Source organism: Berghia stephanieae, chromosome 15 (genome assembly GCF_034508935.2).
Source record: "Berghia stephanieae isolate SIO BIC M18660-M18661 chromosome 15, UCSD_Bste_1.3, whole genome shotgun sequence".
NCBI classification, from domain to species: Eukaryota; Metazoa; Mollusca; class Gastropoda; order Nudibranchia; family Aeolidiidae; genus Berghia; species Berghia stephanieae.
Window position 1 is genome coordinate 24,189,625 of NC_088374.1, and position 27,500 is coordinate 24,217,124.

Here is a 27,500-nt window from a genome sequence, read left to right on the forward strand (position 1 = left end):
CAACCACCCGCAAAGCGATCTTATTCATGGGTCTTCGTTTAAGACCTATTTATGTTTCTTTTAAAAGCATGTTACAGAACAACTCAATTTGTGTGAAAAATGTGCCCATTGCCACTGAAAGTCATGAGAAGAATAAATTGAAGGGCTGAAATGAATGTAGGCATACAAAAATACTCTAGAAAACAAATAATCTGCTATCTTAATTTCTTTAAATTGAGCTTTTATATAGCGCAATATCCACTAAACGTGCTCAAAGCGCTTTACAAGGGGTCCCTGGTCAACAGCAACATTTAACATGTAGGACGGGACATGACGCTGTTAGGCGATATTATAATTTTTCGGACAAAGTCAACGCTGTTAACGGCCAGGTACTCATTTTACACCTGAGTACGGTGAGAGAATGTAAGTAAAGAGCATTTTCCAAGGACTCAACTATGCGCCGAGCACGATGCTCGAAACCAGGACCTTCCGATCCGAAAGCGAGTGTCATACCACTAGACCACATAGCCGCACAATATATGTCCGTATATGCAGGACAACATAAAACAAATTAAGTGTACATCATTTTGTACAACAGATGTACAGTCTAACAAAGGAATGGGGACAAAATGATCTGAGGCAGATTTGCGCTAATTTGGAGCCTATGACAAACTGGCCAGCCTCCCTCCCTCCCAGCCAGGGTAGGGAACAAAACGAAGTAAACTCATTCCAAGACAAATACAGAAAGCATGTTGGAAAACATAGATCGGAGGATAAAAGAAGACACAGTAAGTGCCTCCCTGCCCACTATGAGAGGTCAGGAATCCCAACCAGGAACAAAGAGATAGAGAGAAGAGATAGAAGACAGAGAGAGAGAGAGAGAGAGAGAGAGAGAGAGAGAGAGAGAGAGAGATAGATAGAGAGAGAGAGAAAGAAACATAGACATACAAATAGATAGACAAATAGATAGTTAGACCAATAGATAGATAGATCGATAGACAGACAGACAGACAGACAGACAGACAGACGGATAGATAGATAGATAGATAGATAGATAGATAGATAGATAGATAGATAGATAGATATATAGAAGATCAGAGGAGACGCCGGACACAAACAAAAGCAGAAGTTGTAGGGCTGACTGGTAGGTAGGCTGGTTAAAACAAAAACAAACAAAAAACAAAACAAAAACTATAACGACGAAACAATGTTGCAGCACAACACCCGCCGTAGTCAGCGATATAAATAGATTATATAATATTTATTTCTAGAACTTAATTCTCTCCCCTACCCCACCCCCACCGCAGCATACAGAAATATCGACAGAAATGTTTCGAAGGGCCGTCTTTGAAAACAAAATTTAAAAAAAAGAAAATTACAAAAATTTAATCTAGCCTATTTTAGTTCTTGTACTTTTTTTTAAAGCACATGAACAAACAAAACAGTGGAGAAGAGGGAAAGAAGGGGGGGGGGGGGGGGGGGGAATCCATTTATGAACTAAATAAAAAAAAAATTAAAAACGCGGGCGTTTTATGTTGCGCAATATCATCATCCAACGCCCTCAACGCGCCTTAAATGCACTCCAAACACCAAAGCAAACGGCAAGAATGGAGGTAAAACGAAGGACTAATGGAGATTAATAATAATAAATAATAATAATATCTAGTCACAAATGGCAAGGCCAGCCGGAATATTTCAAATAGGATTCAATAGTCACGTCCGCCCAGCAAACACCAGCTTGGTTCTAAACAAAGAAAATCGGTACTTTTTATTCTTCATGTTGGCTCGAACTTTTTCACATGTCATGTGATCAGAATGTATAAAAGTCAAAACATGATCAGATATATAATGTTTTTCTCCTCTGGATACGCTTTTATGCTCGTCGGAGAAATATTTCATGAGGGCGTCCGCCATTGTTCCGATAGTTTAGAACCAGTTACTAAGTTAACATGTGTCATAACGAGGGAAGTGACGTCACGACTGTTGAAGCCTATTGCCGGTTTTGCCAGTGTTAGCAGACGAAAGGGCATCCTTGCAAGATGGACGTTTAAAGGATACACACAGCTTTCTGTCTCGGCGGACAGGGCAGGTGAGTATTACAATAAAAACTCATTGCGTAAAGACAATCGGGCCATCTCAGAAATGTACAAGTATGTACAAGAATTCCAGAGGTCAAGAGTTTAAGGCATTTTCTATCCAAATAGCCATAATATTTCACTAAACACATTATAGCATTAATAATAATAATAATAATAATAATAATAATAATAATAATAATAATAATAATAATAACAATAACAATAACAATAACAACAACAACAACAACAACAACAATAATAATAATAATAATAATAATAATAATAATAATGATGATGATGATGATGATGATGATGATGATGATGATGATGATGATGATGATGATGATGATAATAATAATAATAATAACAACAACAACAACAACAATAATAATTAATAGCAATCTCCCACAAACGACATAAACACAGGCGACGGTTAGCTGCCATTCCATTCCATAATATAACAGCCGAAAGGCCGACAGTAATTTTCTCTAATTCAACCGTAATCATCTAAATTACAACAAGAGGAGGAAAGCAAACCAAAGTAGAAGTTGAGACGAGGGAGGAGGGGGGGGGGGGGGGGGGGGGGCTGGACACTGACGGGCAAACTTCTCTTTTTCCTTCCTGCTGTTAGCTCCCCTCCCCTCCCCCTCCATTATTCTCGTGCGTGTGTGTGTGTGTGTGTGTGTGTGTGTGTGTGTGTGTGTGTGTGTGTTTTTGTTTTTTTTTTTTTGTTTTGTTTTTTTGTTTTTTTTACACACAACAAATAATTCTTTCAAAATAACCCAAGCAACACATTAGGTACACAACACCAATTCATTCAACACAGCCTGCTTGCCTCCCCTCCAGCCGCCAGCCGGCCAGACGTGCTGACCCAGTTTTCTCGAGTCCACTGTGCCATCGGAGCACAGACGAGACAGACAAAACGAAACGGCCTTGAGCAGTCGCGCAATAACAACAGACAACGGCAAGTAGAAGTAGCAGAGCAGCAAAAGCAGAGGCGAGCAGGAATGCCAGTTTGACAATTTGAACGCCAAAACAAAAACAAAAAAACTGCCGCAGATACTTATTTAATTTAACTTGTAAATTTTACCGACGACTATCCTGTGCGCTTAGCCAAAAAAAAATAATTCACATTTCGACCGCCGGAAATAAAAGTACCAACACACAAAACTGTGCGTTGCCTCTACACGTGCTCGGACAAACATGGTTGGTAAACAATAACGTGAATGAAATCGACCTTTCTCTGATCATTGTTATTGTTTTAATACCGCCAAATGGGTGACTAGTTATCACACGATTTCAGAAAAGTGAGTGGAGGCACTTATGTTGATATTAACAAGAAATGGAGAGAAGGAAAGTGCCAGAAGCCAATTAGAGAATAAAAATTTCGCGGCGGCGATGAGAACTCAAACCCGGGAAGTTACCAGTACCAGTAAGGTCGCGGGAAGATTTGGTGCACCAATTCCCGCCCCAGATTGATTGTGTGGCCGAGATATTTTAGTGAGAACTAATAACCCAGCTGTCGGTCTAAAATCAATAAAACAAAGAGCTGCCCATCACATTCATTCGTCCTGCAATGTTCGTGTGTTGGTACGTTAAAAGATGCCGTGCGCTTGGCTAAGAAACTCACAACACTGTCATCCGGAAATGTAACGGACCAACACACAAAACGATGTGTAACCTTCAACGTCTATAGATAGTATGCGCTTGGATAAGAAGCTCACAACATTGCCATCCGGAAGAATAACAACTAACGGATCAACACACGTAACCTTTAACATTTATAGTCTGGTTAATACACTTTAGTGAGAATTACTCATAAACATGGATGGCAAAAAAAAAAAATAATAACAAAGACCCGAGTGACCCCAACTTCGGCTGGAGTTTTTTTTTTCCTTTGTTTTTGTTTGACTAACCGCACAGCATCAATAGTCGACAATAATTTAGCTTTTTCCTACGCTGTCTATCTGTCAATCTCGTGGAACGAGGACACCATCAAACCCCCCCCCCCCCCCCCCCTACCACAGCAATAGCCAACCGCCCACCCCGCACGCATCTCAGTCAGCCGCCGACAGTGCGAACTGCGACCCACAAAAGTGCAGCAGGCGGTAGCAGAAGCACAACACAACTCACAACGCACAAAACATTTAAAAAAGGCTAGCACTATTCAGTATCTGATACTGAATAGTGGTTTTGTACTATTCAGTATCTGACACTGAATAGTGGTTTTGCACTATAATAATACGGTGTTTTTTTTTCCGAAACCTGAAAAAGTTATGGGAAGAGGGCAGCTGTGGGAGTGAATATGGGACTCAGAGAAGTGTACACCAGTGGGGAGTGAACCTGGGACTGGGTTTCGGCGGGTTTCCAAATAAAAAGCAATTACTTTTTTACGAAACACGACGACACCTGGCAATATCCGACAAAGTTATGAGAGGTAGGCAGCAGCGTGTGTGTGTGTGTGTGTGTGTAGGGGGTGGGGGGGGGGGGGGGGGGAGGAGAGGATGAACCTGAGATTCAGGGAAGTGTACACCAGTGGGGAGTGAACCTGGGACTCTGGGTTTTGTAAAAAAGCAATAACAATAGGGGGGGGGGGATTACATTTTTACGAAACCCGACAATATGCGGCAAAGTTGTGGAAAATAGGCAAAGCGTGGGGAGTGAACCTGGGACTCAATGAAGTGTACACCAGTGGGGAGTGAACCTGAGACTATGGTTTTCGGCGGGCTTCAGCTAGTTTCATATAAAAGCAATTAATTTTTTACGAAACCCGACGAAACCTGGCAATATCCGAGAAAGTTATGGGTAGTAGGCAACAGTGATGGGGAGTGAACCTGAGATTCGGGGAAGTGTACACTAGTGGGGAGTGAACCTGGGACTGGGTTTCGGCGGGTTTTGAAAAAAAAGCAATTACTTTTTGTTTACAAAATGCACCAAATCCCAACAAAATGGGGCAAAGTTATGGAAAGTAGGCAAATAATGGGGAGTGAACCTGAGACTAAGGGAAGTGTACACCAGTAGGGAGTGAACCTGAGACTATGGTTTTCGGCGAGTTTCAGCGAGTTTCACATAAAAGAATTTACTTTTTTACGAAACCCGGCAATATCCGACAAAGTTATGGGAAGTAGGCAACAGTGGGGAGTGAACCTGAGACTCAGGGAAGTGTACACCAGTGGGGAGTAAACCTGAGACTTTGGATTTTGGTCGGGTTTCAGGGAGTTTCACATAAAAGCAATTACTTTTTTACGAAACCAGGCAATATCCGACAAAGTTATGGGAAGTAGGCAACAGTGGGGAGTGAACCTGAGATTCATGAAAGTGTACACCAGTGGGGAGTGAACCTGAGATCTGGTTTTCGGCGGTTTTCAGCGAGTATCACATAAAAGAAATTACTTTTTTACGAAACCCGGCAATATCCAACAAAGTTATGGGAAGTAGGCAACAGTGGGGAGTGAACCTGAGATTCATGAAAGTGTACACCAGTGGGGAGTGAACCTGAGACTCTGGTTTTTGGCGGGTTTCAGCGAGTTTCACATAAAAGCAATTAATTTTTTACGAAACCAGGCAATATCCGACAAAGTTGTGGGGAGTGAACCTGAGACTCAGGGAAGTGTACACCAGTGGGGAGTGAACCTGAGACTATGGTTTTCGACGGATTTCAGGTAGTTTCATATAAAAGCAATTACTTTTTTACGAAACCTGGCAATATCAGACAAAGTTGTGGGAAGTAGGCAACAGTGGGGAGTGAACCTGAGACTCAGGGAAGTGTACACCAGTGGGGAGTGAACCTGAGACTATGGTTTTTGGTGGTTTTCAGCGAGTTTCATATAAAAGCAATTACTTTTTTACGAAATCCAACTAAACCTGGCAATATCCGACAAAGTTATTGAAGTAGGCAACAGTGGGGGGTGATCTTGAGATTCAGGGAAGTACACTTGTGGGGAGTGAACCTGGGACTCTGGATTTTGTAAAAAAGCAATACCAAGGGGGAGGGGGAATTACTTTTTACGAAACCCGCCACAACCCGACAAAGTTATGGAAAGTAGGCAGCAGTGGGGATTGAATCTGGGATTTGGACACCGATGAGAATTGAACCTGGGACTGCGAGAGGCTGATACCAGTGGACAGTGAGCTCAGAATGTACTTTTATTTCGAAACCTACTGAAATTGTCAAAAGTTATGGGAAGGGGGCACCATTGAGCAATGAACCGGGATTCAGGGAAGTGCACACCGGTTGGGAGTGAACCTGGGACTGTGAGAAGAGGATATCAGTGGAAATGATCCTGGGACTATGGAAGATAGATACTAGTGGGAAATGAAGCCGGACTATGGGAGTTGGGTACCAGACGAGAATGAAGCAATTACTTTTTTACAAAACCCACCGAAAAACCATAGACTTAGGTTTCCTCCCCAATAGTCTACACTTCCCTGAGTCTCGGGTTCACTCCCCCACATTGCCTACTTTCTTTCCATAACATTGTGGGATTTTGTCGGGTTTCATAAAAAAGTAATTCACTCCCCAATGGTGTACACTTCCCTGAGTCCCAGGTTCACTCCCCACTGCTACCGACTTCCCATAACTTTGTCGGGGTTCGGCGTGTTTTGGCAGGTTTCGTAAAAAAAGAAACACCCCTAAAAATACCACCTGTATTCAGAAAATAGATGTCAATTGTAGTCTAATATTCAGTATATCTATTTAAATCATTATTATTATTATTATTATTATTATTATTATTATTATTATTATTATTATTATTATTATTATCATTATTATTATTATTATTATTATTATTATTATTATTATTATTATTATTATTATTATTATTATCATCATTATTTATTATCATTATTATTATTATTATTATTATTATTATTATTATTATTATTATTATGTATTATTATTATCACGTAAATTTTAATATAATACGACAATTAATTCACGGAAGTACATCGCTCAATTATTAATGGCAGAAAGTCTGGCCACATATTTATAATGAATCGGGTTTGTCTTAGATGACCAAACAAACAAACAAACAAACAAACAAACAACAACAACAACAACAAATGAGACAAACAAAAAAAAAGCAAGATTTTAAAAGGTAATAAACAATAGAAGAGCACATCAATGAAAAACAACAACGAGATTATAACACATAAAAGATATTCGTAATAAATCGATAACTGATTAAATTACTCGAACTACTTGATTAAAAAAAAATAAAAAATAATCATAATAATGATGATGATGACGATTACAACAACAACAATAATAATAATAATAATAATAATTGTAAGTAAGTAGAAATAATAATAATAATAATAATAATAATAATATAATAATAATAATAATAATAATAATAATAATAATAATAATAATAATAATAATAAATAATAATAATAATAAAAGAACAATAGTATAATATCAACATTAAAGCATATTACAAGCAAATAAAATTATTAAAACAAAAGTTTAAAAAATATCAATAAACAGAAGGAATTTTTAAAATATTGGGGAAAAAAAAAAAGTTATCCCTGCCGGGATTTGAACTCTCGAACCCTAAGCTCAGAGTCAAACAGCCACCAAGCCATGGTGTCACTGAACATTTAGTGACATTTAATCATGTCTATTTAGATATTTAAAAATGTATTTGAATGCCACTCTTACTTTGATATTTTGAACTATGTTAATTGCACCATAGCAGAAATTAAAAAATTATGATCAAAATATTTTTACAACTTTGAATCGGGCTGTCAGTTACTGCACGTGTTCAATCTGGAAGTAGGTCAGCAGTTCGACCGAGATTGTCGCACTTTTCACTCTCTCTATAAAAAAGAGTTCCTTGTGGATACTGAATAGTGGCAAAGCACTATTCAGTATCAGATACTGAATAACCACTTCCTTTAAAAAATATTATTATTGATGACCATCACAACAGTTAAAAATAACTATTGACGCTATGCGTTTAGGCAAAATACTCGCATCTACCCGCGAGATTAAACGAACCAACCAACAGACATCTTTGTTTTTTTTTTAAGACAGCCATTTTAATGATTAGTTCTGGCTATATTATACGAATCAGACAAAAGAAGTTTTCTTTTCAACATACTGTAGTTTTCTGTTGTGAATATTTGTTACCAAACCCATGACATCATTTTATTTTTTTTGTGAGAACTATTCACCCAAATGGCGGTCTAAAAAAAACAATATCAACGACCTCAGTCACGTCAACCTGAATCGGTCAATAACATATAACAAGCAGAAAGAAAAGGAGGGGCGGAGTGTTATAAAATGATACAATTACACAAATCAGTACAAACACCAAGCAAAGATAAATAACCAAAACAAAAAACAAACAAAAACACATGCATAGATAAACACACACAGAGAGAGAGAGAGAGAGAGAGAGAGAGAGAGAGAGAGAGAGAAATTAATATACATATATAGACCCAGCTATCACTCAGCTGTTTACTCGCCCTCTCTCACCCCCCCCCCCCCCCCCCTTTCTCTCTCTCTCTCTCCCCTCTTTTCTATCTATCTACCTATCTATCTGTCTATCCATCTATCTATCTATCTATTTATCGGTGTATTCCACTTTACTATCATTCGTATTTCCTTCGCGAAGATTTGACCTTCGCTCATCCAACAATCCCCCCCCCCCCTCCGCCGTGACCCTTTAACCTCGCCCCGTCCACCGCCCCCTACTGTTTCACTACTACTACTACTACTACTACTACTACTACTACTACTACTACTACTACTACTACTACTACTACTACTACTACAACTACTACTACTACTACTACCACCAATATGTCTTTTATCTTCCATTATAGTCTGGAAAGTTCTGTTTCCTGACGCTGACCTTTGCTTATCAATTAGATAACCCCTTGGGACACCCTATCCTCTACCACGTCACGCTAATATTTCACTCATACTGCAACCACCATTGAGTACAGTCGATACAAGTTATTTTTCATTATATTTTATTTATTTTCCACGTTTATTTGTGTATTGTTGTGCTGACGAAGGGTTTGTACCCGAAACGTCCATTGTCTGTTTTGTTCCCATACGAAGCCTTTCCATTTTCAGTCTTTCGTTAGTAGCTATAAAGAGTACAACTCATACGGAACCAATACTTCAAAGGGTTTAAAATTGCTCTGAGTGAACAAAACTCACAAAACAGAGGAAACAAACAAACAATAAGCCACAACATACGTACAACAGTCCCGTATGATGAGTTGACCCTTTTAATGTTGACACTAAAAAATTAATCAAGGGACTGAAACAGGAAGTATACGCATTCCCTCAATAAAAATATAGTCGAGCTGCAGGCAGCCAAAATCATTAATAAATAAAAGCATATATAACATCGGTCATCTTGGAAGTAAAAAATAAAAGTAAAATAAAAGAATAAGAATGTCTACAATTCCATGACTAAATAAAAATTCATGTCCACCACAGATTTACCAAAATCAACACACTTCCCATTACTTCATGCAATCCCAAACAAGACATGGAAAACCAAAACTTCCATTTTATACAGGAAAAGTTGCATGTTAGACGCCCTCTTATACTTGCACTCTTACAATATCAATTACTGACAAAAAGTCAGATACTCATTCACACCCGAGTCGAGGGAAATCATATGTGTAAAGTGTCTTATCCAAAGGACACAACCTTGGACCAGATTTTAATAATAAACCCACACCCCAACCTTGTGTCCTTGGGAAAGACATACTGTAAGAGCGCTAGTACAAGATGGCGACAGGAAATGGAAATATTTGGTTCCCGTATCTCAATAGGAGATTGAGTAAAATAGTTAATACGATGCGCGCGCGTTGAATACGGTGAAAGTCAAGTCACGTTATATTCTGTTATATTAAGGGACTACTTTTGTCACGAATATGTCCTTTAGTTATATCCAACATATTGAACACTATGAAGAGTACGACTCACACGGAACCAATGCTTCCCCCCCTTACACTTACAATCTTACAATATCAATTACTGACAAAAAGTCAGATACTAATTCACACCCGAGTCGAGTGAAGTCATATGTGTAAAGTGTCTTATCCAAAGGACACAACCTTGGACCAGATTTTAATAATAAACCCACACCCCAACATTGTGTCCTTGGGAAAGACATACTGTTTGTTTGTTGTTGTTTGTTTGTTGCTTTAGGTCTCTTCCAACACAATTGAGGTTATATGAGAGACCGCTGAAACAAAAAACAAGCAATCCAACAAAAATAGTACAAATGTAAATCAAAATCATAACCTAAAGATATCATAAGCTAAATTATAAATAACCAAGAACAAACAGGCAGAAGTTTTACAGAAAAAAAAATATCCCCTGTCAAAAATACAATCACAAACCAAAGAAGCAGGATAGGCTAGTAAAGAGAAGAAGAAACGACATCACTATCGGATCGTACACCCATGCGAACATCATAGGTATATGATTCAAGGGTGATGCTCCCATCCAACTGTAAGAGCGCTAGTACAAGAGGGCGACACGAAATGGAAAGTTTAGGTTCCCGTGACTTCATAGGAGATTGAATCAAATAGTAAATATGATGCGCATTGAATACGGTGAAACCAAATAACAGTACAAATGTACAAATCTGTCATATTAAGGGAATGCGTTTGTCATCGATTATGTCCCTTAGTTATGTCCAACACATTGAACACTACAATGAGGACAACTCGTCATATGGAAACAAAGCTTCAAAGGGGCTTCATAATATCTAAGAGTAAACAAACAAAATTCACACATCACACAACAACACAGTGAAAAAACTATAAGCCACAACACATGGATATCAGACCCAAATGAGATGTGACTCTGAATGTTGACACTAAGTCACTAATCAAGGGACTGAATCAAGTAATTAACGCATTCCCTCAATAAAGACATAGGCCAGATAGATGCAGTCAAAATAAAGAAAGAAGGAAATCAGGAAATTCATGACAAGACAAATCAGCCTCCACCACAGATTTACCAAAATCAACACACTTTCCATTGCTTCATGTATCCCTCAAACAAGACATGGAAAACCAAAAACTTCCATTTCATACAGGAAAAGTTGTATGTTAGACGCCCCCTTACACTTACACTCTTACAATATCAATTACTGACAAAAAGTCAGATACTCATTCACACCCGAGTCGAGGGAAATCATATGTGTAAAGTGTCTTATCCAAAGGACACAACCTTAGGACCAGATTTTAATAATAAACCCACACCCCAACCTTGTGTCCTTGGGAAAGACATACTGTACGAGCGCTAGTACAAGAGGGCGACACGAAATGGAAATATTTGGTTCCCGTGACTTAATGGGAGATTGAGTAAAATAGTTAATAAGATGCGCGTTGAATACGGTGAAAGTCAAGTCACGTTATATTAAGGGAATACTTTTGTCCTGAATATGTCCTTTAGTTATATCCAACATATTGAACACTATGAAGAGTACGACTCACACGGAACCAATGCTTCAAAGGGTTTGATAATTGCTGACGCAAACGCATTCACTCAATAAAGATAGAGGCCAGATGCAGGCAGCAAAAAAATAAAAATAAAAAAATAAATAAATAAATAAATGAAAATAAATGGTAGAGACCTGTGACCTTTGGAGTAGCAATAAAATACCACAACTAACCACAAATTTATATCCGCCAGGTTGGACTACATCCAAATACTCCACACTACTGCATGTCATCTCAAAACAAGACATGGAAAACCAAAAACTTCCATTTCAGACAGGAAAAGTTGTACGTTAGACGCCCCCTTAGACTTACACTCTTACAATATCAATTACTGGCAAAAAGTCAGATACTCATTCACACCCGAGTCGAGTGAAGTCATATGTGTAAAGTGTCTTATCCAAAGGACACAACCTTGGGACAAGATTTTAATAATAAACCCACACCCCAACCTTGTGTCCTTGGGAAAGACATACTGTAAGAGCGCTAGTACAAGAGGGCGACACGAAATGGAAATATTTGGTTCCCGTATCTCAATAGGAGATTGAGAAAAGTAGTTAATACGATGCGCGTTGAATACGGTGAAAGTCAAGTCACGTTATATTCTGTTATATTAAGGGAATACTTTTGTCACGAATATGTCCTTTAGTTATATCCAATGAGGACAAGTCATATGGAAACAAGGCTTCAAAAGGGCTTCATAATATCTAAGAGTAAACAAACAAAACTCACACATCACACAACAAAACAGTGAAAAAACTATAAGCCACAACACATGGATAACAGTCCCAAATGAAATGAGACTTTGAATGTTGACACTAAATCACCAATCAAGGGACTGAACAAAGTAGTTAGCGCATTCCCTCAATAAAGATATAGACAAACTGCAGGCAGTAAAAACAAAAACAAAAGAATTAAAAATAACATACAGAGACCTGTCAACGTTGGTATTAAAAATAAATAAATAAATCTAGAATTTCAAGACCAACCAAAAATTTAAAAGCTCCACAGATTCGTCAACACACTTCCCATTATTTCATGTAATCCCAAACAAGACACGAAATCCAAAACTTCCATTTCATACAGGAAGATGTGACTGTTAGACGCCCTCTTGTACTTGCGCTCTTACAATATCATATTTGTTGCTGACAACAGACATGTACTCATTCAGACCAGAGTCGAGTGAAGTCATATGTGTAAAGTGTCTTATCCAAAGGACACAACCTTGGGGTCAGATTTTAATAATAAACCCACACCCCAACCTTGTGTCCTTGGGAAAGACATACTGTAAGAGCGCTAGTACAAGAGGGCGACACGAAATGGAAATATTTGGTTCCCGTATCTCAATAGGAGATTGAGTAAAGTAGTTAATACGATGCGCGTTGAATACGGTGAAAGTCAAGTCACGTTATATTCTGTTATATTAAGGGAATACTTTTGTCACGAATATGTCCTTTAGTTATATCCAACATATCGAACACTATGAAGAGTACGACTCACACGGAACCAATGCTTCAAAGGGTTTGATCATTGCTGACGCAAACGCATTCACTCAATAAAGATAGAGGCCAGATTCAGGCAGCAAAAAATAAAATAAAATAAAATAAAATAAATAAATGAAAATAAATGGTAGAGACCTGTGACCTTTGGAGTAGCAATAAAATACCACAACTAACCACAAATTTATATCCGCCAGGTTGGACTAAATCCAAACACTCCACACTACTGCATGTCATCTCAAAACAAGACATGGAAAACCAAAAACTTCCATTTCATACAGGAAAAGTTGTACGTTAGACGCCCCCTTACACTTACAATCTTACAATATCAATTACTGTCAAAAAGTCAGATACTCATTCACACCGAGTCGAGTGAAGTCATATGTGTAAAGTGTCTTATCCAAAGGACACAACCTTGGGACCAGATTTTAATAATAAACCCACACCCCAACCTTGTGTCCTTGGGAAAGACATACTGTAAGAGCGCTAGTACAAGAGGGAGACACGAAATGGAAATATTTGGTTCCCGTATCTCAATAGGAGATTGAGTAAAGTAGCTAATACGATGCGCGTTGAATACGGTGAAAGTCAAGTCACGTTATATTCTGTTATATTAAGGGAATACTTTTGTCACGAATATGTCCTTTAGTTATATCCAATGAGGACAACTCGTCATATGGAAACAAGGCTTCAAAAGGGCTTCATAATATCTAAGAGTAAACAAACAAAACTCACACATGACACAACAAAACAGTGAAAAAACTATAAGCCACAACACATGGATAACAGTCCCAAATGAAATGAGACTTTGAATGTTGACACTAAATCACCAATCAAGGGACTGAACAAAGTAGTTAGCGCATTCCCTCAATAAAGATATAGACAAACTGCAGGCAGTAAAAACAAAAACAAAAGAATTAAAAATAACATACAGAGACCTGTCAACGTTGGTATTAAAAATAAATAAATAAATCTAGAATTTCAAGACCAACCAAAAATTTAAAAGCTCCACAGATTCGTCAACACACTTCCCATTATTTCATGTAATCCCAAACAAGACAGAAATCCAAAACTTCCATTTCATACAGGAAGATGTGACTGTTAGACGCCCTCTTGTACTTGCGCTCTTACAATATCATATTTGTTGCTGACAACAGACATGTACTCATTCAGACCAGAGTCGAGTGAAGTCATATGTGTAAAGTGTCTTATCCAAAGGACACAACCTTGGGGTCAGATTTTAATAATAAACCAACACCACAACCTTGTGTCCTTGGGAAAGACATACTGTAAGAGCGCTAGTACAAGAGGGCGACACGAAATGGAAATATTTGGTTCCCGTATCTCAATAGGAGATTGAGTAAAATAGTTAATACGATGCCCGTTGAATACGGTGAAAGTCAAGTCACGTTATATTAAGGGAATACTTTTGTCCTGAATATATCCTTCAGTTATATCCAACATATTGACCACTATGAAGAGTACGACTCACACGGAACCAATGCTTCAAAGGGTTTGATCATTGCTGACGCAAATGCATTCACTCAATAAAGATAGAGGCCAGATTCAGGCAGCAAAAAAAATAAAATAAAATAAATAAATAAATAAATGAAAATAAATGGTAGAGACCTGTGACCTTTGGAGTAGCAATAAAATACCACAACTAACCACAAATTTATATCCGCCAGGTTGGACTACATCCAAATACTCCACACTACTGCATGTCATCTCAAAACAAGACATGGAAAACCAAAAACTTCCATTTCATACAGGAAAAGTTGTACGTTAGACGCCCCCTTACACTTACAATCTTACAATATCAATTACTGTCAAAAGTCAGATACTCATTCACACCGAGTCGAGTGAAGTCATATGGTAAAGTGTCTTATCCAAAGGACACAACCTTGGGACCAGATTTTAATAATAAACCCACACCCCAACCTTGTGTCCTTGGGAAAGACATACTGTAAGAGCGCTAGTACAAGAGGGCAACACGAAATGGAAATTTTAGGTTCCCGTGACTTAATAGGAGATTGAACCAAATAGTAAATATGATGCGTATTCAATTAGGTGAAACCAAATAACAGTATAAATGTACAAATCTGTCATATTAAGGGAATGCGTTTGTCATCGATTATGTCCCTTAGTTATGTCCAACACGTTGAACACTACAATGAGGACAACTCGTCACATGGAAACAAGCCTTCAAAGGCTTCATAATATCTAAGAGTAAACAAACAAAATCACACATGACACAACAACACAGTGAAAAAACTATAAGCCACAAACATGGATAACAGTCCCAGATGAAATGAGACTTTGAATGTTGACACTAAGTCACTAATCAAGGGACTGAATCAAGTAATTAACGCATTCCCTCAATAAAGACATAGGCAGATGCAGTCAAAATAAGGAAAGAAGGAAATCAGGAAATCATGACAAGACAAATCAGCCTCCACCACAGATTTACCAAAATCAACACACTTTCCATTGCTTCATGTATCCCTCAAACAAGACATGGAAAACAAAAACTTCCATTTCATACCGGAAAAGTTGTATGTTAGACGCCCCCTTATACTTATAGTCTTACAATATCAATTACTGACAAAAAGTCAGATACTCATTCACACCCGAGTCGAGTGAAGTCATATGTGTAAAGTGTCTTATCCAAAGGACACAACCTTGGGACCAGATTTTAATAATAAACCCACGCCCCAACATTGTGTCCTTGGGAAAGACATACTGTAAAGAGCGCTAGTACAAGAGGAGACACGAAATGGAAATATTTGGTTCCCGTATCTCAATAGGAGATTGAGTAAAGTAGTTAATACGATGCGCGTTGAATACGGTGAAAGTCAAGTCACGTTATATTCTGTTATATTAAGGGAATACTTTTGTCACGAATATGCCCTTTAGTTATATCCAATGAGGACAACTCGTCATATGGAAACAAGGCTTCAAAAGGGCTTCATAATATCTAAGAGTAAACAAACAAAACTCACACATCACACAACAACACAGTGAAAAAACTATAAGCCACAACACATGGATAACAGTCCCAAATGAAATGAGACTTTGAATGTTGACACTAAATCACCAATCAAGGGACTGAACAAAGTAGTTAGCGCATTCCCTCAATAAAGATATAGACAAACTGCAGGCAGTAAAAACAAAAACAAAAGAATTAAAAATAACATACAGAGACCTGTCAACGTTGGTATTAAAAATAAATAAATAAATCTAGAATTTCAAGACCAACCAAAAATTTAAAGCTCCACAGATTCGTCAACACACTTCCCATTATTTCATGTAATCCCAAACAAGACACGAAATCCAAAACTTCCATTTCATACAGGAAGATGTGACTGTTAGACGCCCTCTTGTACTTGCGCTGTTACAATATATTTGTTGCTGACAACAGACATGTACTCATTCAGACCAGAGTCGAGTGAAGTCATATGTGTAAAGTGTCTTATCCAAAGGACACAACCTTGGGGTCAGATTTTAATAATAAACCCACACCACAACCTTGTGTCCTTGGGAAAGACATACTGTAAGAGCGCTAGTACAAGGGCGACACGAAATGGAAATATTTGGTTCCCGTATCTCAATAGGAGATTGAGTAAAATAGTTAATACGATGCGCGTTGAATACGGTGAAAGTCAAGTCACGTTATATTAAGGGAATACTTTTGTCCTGAATATGTCCTTCAGTTATATCCAACATATTGACCACTATGAAGAGTACGACTCACACGGAACCAATGCTTCAAAGGGTTTGATCATTGCTGACGCAAACGCATTCACTCAATAAAGATAGAGGCCAGATGCAGGCAGCAAAAAAAAAAAAAATAAAATAAAATAAATAAATAAATGAAAATAAATGGTAGAGACCTGTGACCTTTGGAGTAGCAATAAAATACCACAACTAACCACAAATTTATATCCACCAGGTTGGACTACATCCAAATACTCCACACTACTGCATGTCATCTCAAAACAAGACATGGAAAACCAAAAACTTCCATTTCATACAGGAAAAGTTGTACGTTAGACGCCCCTTACACTTACAATCTTACAATATCAATTACTGTCAAAAAGTCAGATACTCATTCACACCCGAGTCGAGTGAAGTCATATGTGTAAAGTGTCTTATCCAAAGGACACAACCTTGGGACCAGATTTTAATAATAAACCCACACCCCAACCTTGTGTCCTTGGGAAAGACATACTGTAAGAGCGCTAGTACAAGAGGGCAACACGAAATGGAAATTTTAGGTTCCCGTGACTTAATAGGAGATTGAACCAAATAGTAAATATGATGCGTATTCAATTAGGTGAAACCAAATAACAGTATAAATGTACAAATCTGTCATATTAGGGGAATGCGTTTGTCATCGATTATGTCCCTTAGTTATGTCCAACACGTTGAACACTACAATGAGGACAACTCGTCACATGGAAACAAGCCTTCAAAAGGCTTCATAATATCTAAGAGTAAACAAACAAAACTCACACATGACACAACAACACAGTGAAAAAACTATAAGCCACAACACATGGATAACAGTCCCAGATGAAATGAGACTTTGAATGTTGACACTAAGTCACTAATCAAGGGACTGAATCAAGTAATTAACGCATTCCCTCAATAAAGACATAGGCCAGATGCAGTCAAAATAAGGAAAGAAGGAAATCAGGAAATTCATGACAAGACAAATCAGCCTCCACCACAGATTTACCAAAATCAACACACTTCCCATTGCTTCATGTATCCCTCAAACAAGACATGGAAAACCAAAAACTTCCATTTCATACCGGAAAAGTTGTATGTTAGACGCCCCCTTATACTTACAGTCTTACAATATCAATTACTGACAAAAAGTCAGATACTCATTCACACCCGAGTCGAGTGAAGTCATATGTGTAAAGTGTCTTATCCAAAGGACACAACCTTGGGACCAGATTTTAATAATAAACCCACGCCCCAACATTGTGTCCTTGGGAAAGACATACTGTAAGAGCGCTAGTACAAGAGGGCAACACGAAATGGAAATATTTGGTTCCCGTGACTTAATGGGAGATTGAGTAAAATAGTTAATAAGATGCGCGTTGAATACGGTGAAAGTCAAGTCACGTTATATTAAGGGAATACTTTTGTCCTGAATATGTCCTTTAGTTATATCCAACATATTGAACACCATGAAGAGTACGACTCACACGGAACCAATGCTTCAAAGGGTTTGATAATTGCTGACGCAAACGCATTCACTCAATAAAGATAGAGGCCAGATGCAGGCAGCAAAAAAATAAAATAAAAAAATAAATAAATAAATAAATAAAAATAAATGGTAGAGACCTGTGACCTTTGGAGTAGCAATAAAATACCACAACTAACCACAAATTTATATCCACCAGGTTGGACTACATCCAAACACTCCACACTACTGCATGTCATCTCAAAACAAGACATGGAAAACCAAAAACTTCCATTTCAGACAGGAAAAGTTGTACGTTAGACGCCCCCTTACACTTACATTCTTACAATATCAATTACTGCAAAAAGTCAGATACTCATTCACACCCGAGTCGAGTGAAGTCATATGTGTAAAGTGTCTTATCCAAAGGACACAACCTTGGACCAGATTTTAATAATAAACCCACACCCCAACATTGTGTCCTTGGGAAAGACATACTGTAAGAGCGCTAGTACAAGAGGGCGACACGAAATGGAAATTTTAGGTTCCCGTGACTTCATATGAGATTGAATCAAATAATAAATATGATGCGCATTGAATACGGTGAAACCAAATAACAGTATAAATGTACAAATCTGTCATATTAGGGGAATGCGTTTGTCATCGATTATGTCCCTTAGTTATGTCCAACACGTTGAACACTACACTGAGGACAACTCGTCACATGGAAACAAGGCTTCAAAAGGCTTCATAACATCTAAGAGTAAACAAACAAAACTCACACATCACACAACAACACAGTGAAAAAACTATAAGCCACAACACATGGATAACAGTCCCAAATGAAATGAGACTTTGAATGTTGACACTAAGTCACTAATCAAGGGACTGAATCAAGTAATTAACGCATTCCCTCAATAAAGACATAGGCCAGATGCAGTCAAAATAAAGAAAGAAGGAAATCAGGAAATTCATGACAAGACAAATCAGCCTCCACCACAGATTTACCAAAATCAACACACTTTCCATTGCTTCATGTATCCCTCAAACAAGACATGGAAAACCAAAACTCCCATTTCATACAGGAAAAGTTGTATGTTAGACGCCCCCTTACACTTACACTCTTACAATATCAATTACTGACAAAAAGTCAGATACTCATTCACACCCGAGTCGAGTGAAGTCATATGTGTAAAGTGTCTTATCCAAAGGACACAACCTTGGACCAGATTTTAATAATAAACCCACCCCCAACCTTGTGTCCTTGGGAAAGACATACTGTAAGAGCGCTAGTACAAGAGGGCGACACGAAATGGAAATATTTGGTTCCCGTGACTTAATGGGAGATTGAGTAAAATAGTTAATAAGATGCGCGTTGAATACGGTGAAAGTCAAGTCACGTTATATTAAGGGAATACTTTTGTCCTGAATATGTCCTTTAGTTATATCCAACATATTGACCACTATGAAGAGTACGACTCACACGGAACCAATGCTTCAAAGGGTTTGATCAATGCTGACGCAAACGCATTCACTCAGTAAAGATAGAGGCCAGATTCAGGCAGCAAAAAAAAAAATAAAATAAAATAAATAAATGAAAATAAATGGTAGAGACCTGTGACCTTTGGAGTAGCAATAAAATACCACAACTAACCACAAATTTATATCCACCAGGTTGGACTAAATCCAAACACTCCACACTACTGCATGTCATCTCAAAACAAGACATGGAAAACCAAAAACTTCCATTTCAGACAGGAAAAGTTGTACGTTAGACGCCCCCTTACACTTATACTCTTACAATATCAATTACTGGCAAAAAGTCAGATACTCATTCACACCCGAGTCGAGTGAAGTCATATGTGTAAAGTGTCTTATCCAAAGGACACAACCTTGGGACCAGATTTTAATAATAAACCCACGCCCAAACCTTGTGTCCTTGGGAAAGACATACTGTAAGAGCGCTAGTACAAGAGGGCGACACGAAATGGAAATATTTGGTTCCCGTATCTCAATAGGAGATTGAGTAAAGTAGTTAATACGATGCGCGTTGAATACGGTGAAAGTCAAGTCACGTTATATTGTTATATTAAGGGAATACTTTTGTCACGAATATGTCCCCTTTAGTTATATCCAATGAGGACAAGTCATATGGAAACAAGGCTTCAAAAGGGCTTCATAATATCTAAGAGTAAACAAACAAAACTCACACATCACACAACAAAACAGTGAAAAAACTATAAGCCACAACACATGGATAACAGTCCCAAATGAAATGAGACTTTGAATGTTGACACTAAATCACCAATCAAGGGACTGAACAAAGTAGTTAGCGCATTCCCTCAATAAAGATATAGACAAACTGCAGGCAGTAAAACCAAAAACAAAAGAATTAAAAATAACATACAGAGACCTGTCAACGTTGGTATAAAAAATAAATAAATAAATCTAGAATTTCAAGACCAACCAAAAATTTAAAAGCTCCACAGATTCGTCAACACACTTCCCATTATTTCATGTAATCCCAAACAAGACACGAAATCCAAAACATCCATTTCATACAGGAAGATGTGACTGTTAGATGCCCTCTTGTACTTGCGCTCTTACAATATCATATTTGTTGCTGACAACAGACATGTACTCATTCAGACCAGAGTCGAGTGAAGTCATATGTGTAAAGTGTCTTATCCAAAGGACACAACATTGGGACCAGATTTTAATAATAACCCCAAAATCCAACCTTGTGTCCTTGGGAAAGACATACTGTAAGAGCGCTAGTACAAGAGGGAGACACGAAATGGAAATATTTGGTTCCCGTATCTCAATAGGAGATTGAGTAAAATAGTTAATACGATGCCCGTTGAATACGGTGAAAGTCAAGTCACGTTATATTCTGTTATATTAAGGGAATACTTTTGTCACGAATATGTCCTTTAGTTATATCCAACATATTGAACTTTATGAAGAGTACGACTCACACGGAACCAATGCTTCAAAGGGTTTGATCATTGCTGACGCAAACGCATTCACTCAGTAAAGATAGAGGCCAGATGCAGGCAGCAAAAAAAAATAAATAAATAAATAAATAAATAAAAATAAATGGTAGAGACCTGTGACCTTTGGAGTAGCAATAAAATACCACAACTAACCACAAATTTATATCCACCAGGTTGGACTAAATCCAAACACTCCACACTACTGCATGTCATCTCAAAACAAGACATGGAAAACCAAAAACTTCCATTTCAAACAGGAAAAGTTGTATGTTAGACGCCCCCTTATACTTACATTCTTACAATATCAATTACTGACAAAAAGTCAGATACTCATTCACACCCGAGTCGAGTGAAGTCATATGTGTAAAGTGTCTTATCCAAAGGACACAACCTTGGACCAGATTTCAATAATAAACCCACGCCCAAACCTTGTGTCCTTGGGAAAGACATACTGTAAGAGCGCTAGTACAAGAGGGCGACACGAAATGAAAATATTTGGTTCCCGTGACTTCATAGGAGATTGAATCAAAGAGTAAATATGATGCGTATTCAATACGGTGAAACCAAAAAAACAGTACAATTGTACAAATCTGTCATATTAGCGGAATGCGTTTGTCACTGATTATGTCCCTTAGTTATGTCCAACACATTGAACACTACAATGAGGACAACTCGTCACATGGAAACAAGGCTTCAAAAGGGCTTCATAATATCTAAAGAGTAAACAAACAAAACTCACACATGACACAACAACACAGTGAAAAAACTATAAGCCACAACACATGGATAACAGTCCCAAATGAAATGAGACTTTGAATGTTGACACTAAATCACCAATCAAGGGACTGAACCAAGTAGTTAACGCATTCCCTCAATAAAGACATAGGCTAGATGCAGTCAAAATAAAGAAAGAAAGAAATCCCGAAATTCATGACAAGACAAATCAGCCTCCACCACAGATTTACCAAAATCAACACACTTTCCATTGCTTCATGTATCCCTCAAACAAGACATGGAAAACCAAAACTTCCATTTCATACAGGAAAAGTTGTATGTTAGACGCCCCCTTATACTTACAGTCTTACAATATCAATTACTGACAAAAAGTCAGATACTCATACACACCCGAGTCGAGGGAAATCATATGTGTAAAGTGTCTTATCCAAAGGACACAACCTTGGGACCAGATTTTAATAATAAACCCACACCCCAACCTTGTGTCCTTGGGAAAGACATACTGTAAGAGCGCTAGTACAAGATGGCGACAGGAAATGGAAATATTTGGTTCCCGTATCTCAATAGGAGATTGAGTAAAGTAGTTAATACGATGCGCGTTGAATACGGTGAAAGTCAAGTCACGTTATATTCTGTTATATTAAAGGAATACTTTTGTCACGAATATGTCCTTTAGTTATATCCAACATATCGAACACTATGAAGAGTACGACTCACACGGAACCAATACTTCAAAGGGTTTGATAATTGCTAACGCAAACGCATTCACTCAATAAAGATAGGGGCCAGCTGCAGGCAGCAAAAAAATAAATAAATACATATATAAATAAACAAAAATGGTAGAGACCTGTCACCCTTGGACTAGCAATAAAATAGCACAACTAACCACAAATTTATATCCACCAGGTTGGACTTAATCCAAACACTCCACACTACTGCATGTCATCTCAAAACAAGACATGGAAAACCAAAATCTTCCATTTCATACAGAAAAAGTTGCATGTTAGACGTCCCCTTATACTTACACTCTTACAATATCAATTACTGACAAAAAGTCAGATACTCATTCACACCCGAGTCGAGTGAAGTCATATGTGTAAAGTGTCTTATCCAAAGGACACAACCTTGGGACCAGATTTTAATAATAAACCCACACCCCAACCTTGTGTCCTTGGGAAAGACATACTGTAAGAGCGCTAGTACAAGAGGGCGACACGAAATGGAAATATTTGGTTCCTGTATCTCAATAGGAGATTGAGTAAAATAGTTAATACGATGCGTGTTGAATACGGTGAAACCAAATAACAGTACAAATCTGTCATATTAAGGGAATGCGTTTGTCATCGATTATGTCCCTTAGTTATGTCCAACATATTGAACACTACAAAGAGGACATATGGAAACAAGGCTTCAAAAGGGCTTCATAATATCTAAAGAGTAAACAAACAAAACTCACACATGACACAACAACACAGTGAAAAAACTATAAGCCACAACACATGGATAACAGTCCCATATGAGATGAAACTTTGATTGTTGACACTACGTCACTAATCAAGGGACTGAAACAAGTAGTAAACTATATGCCTACTCATAAAACTTAAGTTAAAACAAATGCATCCTCATGCAGGACATAGGGAACCGAACTTCCATTTTATATTACACAGTAAAGCTGACTGTTACAAGCCCTCTTTATAAGTCTTACTCTATCTATCATTGCCTACAGCCAGGCCCTCATTCACACCAGGGTCGAGTGAAGTAATATGTGTAAAGTGTCCTATCCAAAGACACAACCCTGGGGCTAGACTTAAAATAAATTACGATATTCTATCCCCAACGTTGTGTCCTTGGATAAGACATACTGTACTGTAAGACCAATAGTACACGTGGGCGCCATAAAATTTAAATTTGATTCCCCGATGGTCAGAGAAGAACAGATAAAATAATTTAAATAATAAATATGAAAAACATTGGATAAGGTGAAACCAAGACATGATATGAATCACGGATACCGTTCGCTAAAAATTCTTTTTTTTTTTTAAAGTATCTCGTAAAGAGCATAATGAAAATATGTCGCATAAAAAGTATCACCCAAACAAGGTCACCCTTAAATCATAAAAAAGAATAAATTTCCATCAAGTAGCTTCTTCTTAAAGTGCCTTTTATATAAATGACAAAATTTACGTTATTTTCTCAAAATCCCGTTTTGTGTCACTTTCAAAGTTTACGATATATGCCAATGTAAATGTTGCTGCTCAAAGCTCGAAGAAATAAAAAAAATACAATGTGAAATTGAATGTAAGCTTCATTTTAATAAACGAAAAGAGATAAAATGGACATTTCCTGGTTTCCCCTTTATCAACAAAGCAGGATGAATGAAAAACTACAGACGAATGAGGTAATGTTGAAGTGGCGTTGTTGGGATGAATAAAAACAAAAACACTGATGGACAGGAAACATAGTATTCATACAAGGCGTGTATATCAAATGACCCAATGAGGAAATGAAGCAATGCGAGACCAAACAACAAATGTCAATCTTATGACTGAAATTCAACAATAATCCAACCAGACCTAGGAAATGAAATTCAGATTTTTTAAAAGAAATTCTTTTTCTATTTTCTTTTTGGGGGAGTTGTTGGAAATTAAGCAAACACCTTATGGTGATGATGATGATGATTGCATTTCTCCTTGTACTTGTAAGAATATTTTAAAAAATCAGGAAACCAATTGGCAATTAAGGAAAAAGTCAGGAATGACAGAATGTGGAAACATCAAAACTTTCCTGATAAAAATAAATTCAGGAGTGTTTACATTATTCACGGGTGCAAGCAACTGGACCTCAAAAAGCCTGCAAGTCTACTTATGACCAGACATATAATCTGAAAAAGCCTGCAAGATTCACAGACTTCTCTAATCAACTTCCGGTTCAAATTTAATAATATAACTATCACTTCCGGGTCACAGTAGCATCGTGATTCAAAAGTTTCGCTTAATCATGTGGACGTACCCGACCCGATTGTTGGGACCTAAACAAAAAAAAAAAAACAAACAAACAAAAAAATTAAAAAATCAATCAATTCCAAATCGCAAATAGCCCGCGACGGTTTTTTTTTGGTAATCCAATCGGCCGACAGGCCGGCTGTAGCCGGCACTCTTGCACCCATGATTATTATATCTCCTATTCTGTGTATGACCAAACGTGCGATGAGTCATACTGGGTAGGAATAAATATACCAGACACACTATCAAAGAAGACAATAGAGAAAAGATAACACGTCCCATTAGTCGAATTTTATCATACGACAATATCAGTATCACCACACCCAACACACTCCTGTGATTTATATACACACACACACACACTTCTTTACACACAGATCTGATAACTAATAATAGAAACTATTCAGACGTGTTAATTTAGGTCAAGTCAAGCAGTCAAGGAAAGAATCAGAAGAAGAAAAAAGAAATGGGTTGGGGAAGATTGTCAAATTTCATATTCACCAGCCAATTCAATAATAACAATAACAATGAAATTTATTAATATTATTGTGGTGCTCCCATCCTAAATAAGAAATCCTTCAGAGCCAATCGGTCCAAGGAGCTGAAGTTTATCCCAGTTTCAAGAGCGTGAAACGGGCAATAGCAATTGACTGCTACTCTTTGGATAGGACGCTAGTCTTATCGCAAAATACTTTCCACCTAGCTGCCCAATCACTGCTGGGTGGATAGAGGAGTCGGAAAAAAAATTCTCGCCTGCACACAGGATCAATCTCGGACCGTTTGCATGTGAAACAAGTGCACAATAAATAACTGCTGTTGTATATAATACTAGTGATGTTATAATTGACAATTTAAATTAATGAATAAATTGACTCATAGATAATATAAATGGTATCGACTTCCAGAATCCACTTATAAATCTGCCATGAATCCAGATAAATAAGATATTGATAGAACGTCTAAGTCAAAAAACAGATTAAATACACTAAAAGAGTGTGTATGGTTTTTAAAATACTTTTAAATAAAAATAATAAAATTAATAATAATATGTACAGTCATGAATAAAATGTGTACAATGAGCAAAAATGTGTAAGTTCAAGATTACGCATATTTTACATAAGGTTGGTACTTGGCACCACTGAAATTTCACTCACTCAATCCTAGAGATTTTTGCTATTTTTCGAAATTGGAAAAAAAATATATTAAAAATGAGCATGTACATAGATAGATTTATTCAACTACCATAACATGTAAAAATGGAGAGAAAAAAAAACATTAGCTTTGAAGCTAGATACGCCAATAATTTGTCTCTGAAAAATGTAATAAATAATAGGTATGGGGTAAAAGTAACGCCGGGTAAACCACGGATATAGTCGGTGTTGGGGTTGAGTGAGTTAACGCCTTGGTTGAGCGAGCCCTTCCAAGGGTTTTGAAGTACTTAAGATATCCATATTTTTGGTTTTATTTGACACTTTAACTGGTAAGGGGATACCCAAATCTTGGATGGAGGAGCACTCACTTCACGAGACAAGAAACTGATACCAATATTGATCCCTGGTGTAGTCAAAAAAAAATTCTGAACCCCCACCCCTCATTGATCGAATAACTAACTTTGAACGGCTATGTGGTCTTGTGGTATGACACTTGCTTTCGGATTGGAAGGTCCTGGTGGGTTCGAGCCTCGCTCTGCACATAGTTGAGTCCTTGGAAAAGGCTCTTTACTCATATTCTCTCACTGTACTCAAGTGTAAAATGAGTACCTGGCTGTTAACAGCATTGTCTCTGTCGAAAAAAAACCTGTAAAATCGCCTAACAGGCGACATGTCTCATCAAGTTAATAAGACTGGCATTCCAGCCATAATGCATCAAGCAATTAACCGGTAGATAACCACGCCTCTCTGACAATCGTCATCATGTAAACAATGGCAGTGATCGGTAGACAGAGCAAACTACACAGGTTTTACTATCAATGGTATGTGCTAAGTAAAATATCCACTGTTCTACCGCTTGATCAGTAGAATCAGCACAGAAAACTGTGATAACTAGTCACCCATTTGTCAATATAAAAACAATAACAACGATCAGATTGAGGTCGAATTAGTTCACGTTATTGTTTATAAACAACCAACTATGTTTGTCCGAGCACATGTGAAGGTGTGTCACAAATTCCATGTTTTGATTGGTGAAAAATCTACTGGTTAATTGCTTCCATCCATTTAAAGCTATGGGGGTCCAAATTGCTCACTTGGTACAGCGCTTGCTTCACAAGCAAAGCGACCAAGATAGATTATAATGGATGATGTCGAAATGTTTTTTTTTTTCAGACACTCATGATAACTCAGTAGAGTGATTGGGTAGCTACTGACAGATCTGGTGGAAAGTATTTTGTGATAGACTTGCATTCTATCCTGAGGGTAGCAAACAATTGCTATTGTCAATATCATGCTATAGAAACTGGGATAAACTCTGGCTAAATGAGGCTAATGACTCTCTGAATGACGTATTTGATTTTATGAGTACCAGCCCCACGG

The 27,500-nt window shown here is 37.6% G+C and overlaps 2 protein-coding genes across 3 annotated transcripts in view; one reads left to right on the forward strand and one right to left on the reverse strand.

Annotated features, from left to right (window-relative positions):
* The window catches only part of LOC144960241 (NXPE family member 4-like), a 384,922-nt gene that overhangs the window by 198,596 nt on the left and 158,826 nt on the right, over positions 1–27,500 (forward strand). The window lies entirely within an intron of this gene.
* Positions 1–27,500, reverse strand: part of LOC144960709 (mothers against decapentaplegic homolog 3-like) — a gene marked incomplete at its 3' end in the record, with an annotated part of 77,174 nt that overhangs the window by 48,273 nt on the left and 1,401 nt on the right.